Below are 5,764 nucleotides of genomic sequence, written 5' to 3' on the forward strand. Positions count from 1 at the left end.
ATACTCTAATAACACATACCTCATCTAATTAAATAATGATAAAATATAAACTAAAAATATGGTTATTCTATTTTAAGAAAATCACTAACTTTAATAAAATACAAATATCATTAACATTGTGGCATTGTCATCCACATAACTAACAAAATTTAATTATGAAAATATAAATATTTTGAAACATGCAAACCAAAACCATTTTGAAATATGGAAATCTAAAACTCATATGAAACATGCAAATCCAAAAGTAATTTGAAACATGCACATTAAAAACATGCAAATGAAAAGCATTATCAAATAGATTTTGAATGCAATTCTAAATCTAAATGAAAAATGAAGGCTAAACTATTGCATGCAAATCTAAACAATTTTAAATGCAATTTTAAATCTGAATGAAACTAATTGAAATTAAAATATAAATCAAAGTAGAATATTACAACTAAATTTGAAACTAAATCTACGTCTAAATCTAAATATACAATTAAATTCAAGCCCTATTATTTTGGCCCTATTATTTCAGCCTTTTTTTTGGGCCTATTATTTTGGCTTTTCCATTTGGATTCCTTTTATTTTGGTCACCTATTATTTGGGGAAAGTTTTTTTGTTTTTTTATTTATAAATTTATATTGAACTAAATTATTTGTAACCACACACTTTTCTTTTGTACTAATAGGGAATCTTTTATGACATTCCCATGCTTGGATTTGGATTTGTGCTCTGATTGTACATAATGCTTCTCGATGTAATTACATTATATGTATATGACAAAAAAATTATTTGATTAAGTGGGGTTCAATTGCCTAATTCATAGTATTTTAGGATGGTCACAGCTAGTAAACTAATCATATAGCAAGTATTTTTTTCTTTGTCATGTCCAATGGAAGCTTTGCATGTTTCTTTATTCTAAAACCTCCTCGCTTGTGGTGTACGGCTAGGATGTGGTGGAGAATAAAGTTTTCTACCAACATTCTAATTTGGTCTATAGATTCTTAGGTCTTTGGTCTTCCCTTTTGGAACTACATGGCTTGGAATTTTTATTCTTGGTTGTCTTTGTTTTTGGTTAATATTAAGCTCTTCCCTTGTGTTGAAGGATTTTTTATTGCTTAATTTTATTATCTTGATAATAGAGATCCAATAGTGAACAAGTCATAGGATAGGGTACAAACCCTCCTAATTTAAACCTGGACATCTTCTTTTGATCCCCTTAATAAACCACACAATATGCATTTGGTATGGATCCATTTCCTAACCTCCTCAAATATATAGGAGGTTTCGTGTTACAAGGTCATTGGTAACTCCATTGGTAATTTCCTAAAGGTTGATGATTTCTCATCCTACTTGAGGCATTCTACTTTGTGCACACTTTGGTTAATATTGGAACCTTCAACCCACTTCATAGTGATGTGGTTTTGACAGTGAGGAACGGGTTGTTCAATTAGTAGTTGGATTTGATGGTCTCCCTTTCTATGCTTTCATTGCTCCTCAACTATACATTTAGCCATAGATTGTGCTCTCTCACATTGTAAAGGAATTACTACTTGATGTAAGGATGCTAATGGTGATCACTTCATTGTCCATGCTTAGAAACATTTGATAATTCCCAAGATGGTGATAAATCCTTCCAAGATAATGTTCGGCCTCTAGCTCATGGATCCTTCATTGCATGTGGCTCATAGTGAGCTCCAACCTCTAATGGATGATTTTACACCTTGTCAACACTTTTCCCCTTACACTAGTATACGCTCTAATGGGATCTTTCCTCTTTATTCCCAGTGTAATGGTGTTTTAGATGATTGTATTTTCTAGACTATTTTTTTAATCAAAGGTCATTATTCCTCCTCATATAAACTCTTTGTTGAGTTGTCAATGATGTCCAATCTACCTAATTTGTTGTGCTAGTAATCTACTCTTGTTTTTTGTATGTGATATTTTTTGGTCTTTTCTCTTGGTTCTTAAGATATTTGGAGAAGCACCTTGTTTTGTTAATATATTTATCGTGATGTCCTTTTGTATTGGTTTCATGGTCCTTACCTAACTAATTAATCAAAAGTATCTAGATAGAATAGGGTCATGAGCTTTTTTATCTTATGTTAATTTATTTTATAGCCTTATATTTTCTATAATTTACATTAAGAAAACCATTTCTCAAGAAGTTCATGGTTATCTTGAACAAGATCACTAAGTAGCGATGAAGTGAGGCTTATAATATTTGGAGGGTATTTCAAAGTAGCCTATATTCAAACAATGAGGTGATGTCTCATTAAACCTATAATATGTGATGGATATTTAGGGATATAGGTTTAAACAACGTAGGGGATATTGAAAAAAGGTGTAAAATGGCTATGGATTTAGAGATTAAATAAGTCAAATGGGTAATAAATATATTATCTCACTTTATCCACTATAAAGGCAAATAATATGGCATCTATGTGTCCTCATAAGAAGTTTATTTGGATTCAAAGTCAATGTTTGAATGTTGGGGCACGTGAGAGAAATTGCAAATTGATGCAGTAGTTAGAATGTTGCCAACTCAACAAAAACTTAACCTTTCATGCATAAATGAAACACATTGATTATTATGTTATTTTAATTATGACATGCTAGAGGATAGAGTGTGCTTCTAGATAAATTTGATATTTTACATAATTATTGATGCATTCAAAAAGCTAGTAATAATGTAGAAGTTCAAATAGTTTAGTGAAATGTGGATCTAACAATCCCTACTAAGTATTTTATAATTTAATGTAGTTTATATTCTGCTCTTGCAACTTATAAGAAAAATGGTAGAAATTTTTAGTAGGTTCCTAGATTTTTTATTCATAATATTCAAAATCATCTTATTAGTTTTATGTTTATTGATGTACAAACATAATTGAGACATTCCACTTAAGAGTAGCACTATGTGTCACTCGTAATTTAAAATTGACAAATTGTAAGTCTCATTGTATATGATTGAAGTTGTTGAATATAAATATGAAAAACCTGCGATATGTGTCACATTTTTCATTACAAGAGCATGATGAGAGGAAATCAAGTGTGAAATAAGAGAAGAATAAGGAATGCTTTTCTTAAAAAACAATAAGGCCAAATGTAGCATGGTGTAAGAATTTGAAGTATTGATTTGACTATTAGTTAAGTCATCATGATTTTATCCATCTAATTTTTTATATGGATTTGAGTGTTTAGTTATCTCGTGACTTTGATCACATTAAATAGAAATTAGTTACTTGAGATTATGCACTAATTATTGAGCCTAATTATGTTTGTGTGATCTCCTATGAAAGTTATTGAGCCTAATTATGTTGAAATTAAGCTACTATAAGATTTAGTTTGAGATTTTGAACCTTGGTTTTTTAAAGGTTCTTCAAAGTATAAATTTATTATATATTATACATGTTATTATTATTTATTATTTAATATTATATGATATCCTATACTACAATATTCCCCTTTAGATTAATAGTTAAAATAAATTCTCACTTTCCTTTTAACTCATTTTATTGTTGTCTAAATAGATGTCATGACCAATCCATGAAGAGAATATTATTTTTTAACTATTTGACCAAACTATTTTGTTTTGTAGATGATAAGATATGAGTGAACAATATCTTTCTAGGTGTAACCAAAAAGGGTACATACAACTATCCAAAATATTATAGTCATCTTCTTCTTTTCTCTAATTAAAATTGTAGAAATTGTAAATATTACCATAAGGAAAAAAAATGTAAGATGGTTTTAATACTTGGCACTCAACTAATATTCTTGGTTTCTCTTTACATGTGGCAAAGAGTGAAAATCAAAATAGTAGAAATTAGATTAATTTTTTTGTTACATCTTTTTATTAGATATATTTTATAATTGATTATACAAATAGAAAAGTAAAGTCAACAAGGAAATTTTTTATGAACTTATGAATTTACAACTATGTATTAAAAAATAAAATTTAGGGAAAAAAAAAATATTAGAAGTGGGTTTTTTTTCATTTTGATATCATCTTCAACAAAACCTAATATGCTTGCATGTTTATATAAGCTTCCATGACGTAAACTAGAACTAACATAGATAATTCAAGAAAATTCATACATTGTAGTCTAAAAATCTTATAAATATTTTTTAATAGATTTAGTTCACTAAATTTTTCAAACCACTTCATTAACAATGTGTTTGTAAAGTTTTAACAAGGTTGGCTCCTAGCAGAGCTCATTTTGGAAGAGTGAAAATTTTCGATTGTTGATCCCATGTAGTTTTTTCATTTACACAGTTTCCACGTTAAAAATCACGGTATCAAATGTGTGAATGTTGTTATGTTGCAAGTTAATTTTCATGTTATTTACATTTTACTGTTACTTGATAAAAACTAGGTTGATGTTTAGTAATAATAAGTTTTATTACTGTCAGTTACAATAACAATAACAGTGACTGAACAATTTGAAGTAAATTGATTGAGTTAATTAAGAGGTTGAATGAGTATGCCGAGTGATTACTTATGATGTTTATGAACTTTGTTTGGTACTGAAATTGTTTAAAGGGACTGTAAGAAAACAAACATAATTGATTCTTACTGTAATGGGTAGTCTAATCAGACTTAGAGGTTTATTCGATGCAATTTCCCCCTAGATTATTTCTACAAGGGTTTGGGGACCAAGATAGGGTCAAGGAGCAGCGCCCTAGGTTCACTCCCTATCACAATACAAGGTGGAGTCGAGGGGCAACGTCCCCGAAGCCAAAAAAACTCACTATTGTAAAAGGCATTGGCTATTATTTTTCTATTGGATGACTTATTCTAACCCTAATTTTGTAAGCGACAAAAGCTTGTATAAAATAGCGTAAGGTTAGAGATTTCATAATGTATGATTGGATTGTAGCTTCTTGCGGCAATATTGAGCTGTAAGAGATTACAGATTATAATCATTGAATAATAATAATATTGGACTTGTTATTGGTGGACATAGCCTAGGGATTGGGTGAACCACATTAAATACTTGTGTCCTGTGTTTTCTTATTTGCGATCTATTATTGATAAGTAGGAGATAATTTTCACAGTAAATCAAATTATGATATTGCTATCAAGATTTAACTGTGTGATTTTGAGTCAAACTCATTGACCCATGTTTCATGAGTAGTGATTCAACATGAATCCATCTCTCATGAGAATAAATGGAACACTTAACACTCATTGGATCTAGGTGATGCTCACAGGGGTGAAGCACTGAGACTTCCCGGGAGGTCACCCATCCCAGTACTACTCCAGCCTGAGTGCGCTTAACTACAGAGTTTCCTCCATGGTTAAACCCAAAGCTTGCAACCCCATTTGCAAAACCTTCACCAAGTGTTGTGCCTTATGAACCATTCATTAGAAAGCCCCTTAAGTTCATCAATTGATAAGTAGGAGATAATTTCCACAGTAAGTCAAATTATAATATTGCTATCCAGATTTAACTGTGTGATTTTGAGTCAAACTCATTGACCCATGTTTCATGAGTAATTCAACATGAATCCATCTCTCATGAGAATAAATGGAATACTTAACACTCATTGGATCTAATTGAAATTATCTCCTACTTATCAATTGATGAGCTTAAGGGGCTTTCTAATAAATGGTTCATAAGGCACAACACTTGGTGAAAGTTTTGCAAATGGGGTTGCAAGCTTTGGGTTTAACTATGGAAGAAACTCCGTAGTTAAGCGCGCTCAGGCTGGAGAAGTACTGGGATGGGTGACCTCTCGGGAAATCTCGGTGCTTCACCCCTGTGAGCATCACCTAGAT

The sequence above is a fragment of the Cupressus sempervirens genome, chromosome 10 (genome assembly GCF_028749045.1).
Source record: "Cupressus sempervirens isolate cs-2001-9-10 chromosome 10, ASM2874904v1, whole genome shotgun sequence".
Taxonomy (NCBI): Eukaryota; Viridiplantae; Streptophyta; class Pinopsida; order Cupressales; family Cupressaceae; genus Cupressus; species Cupressus sempervirens.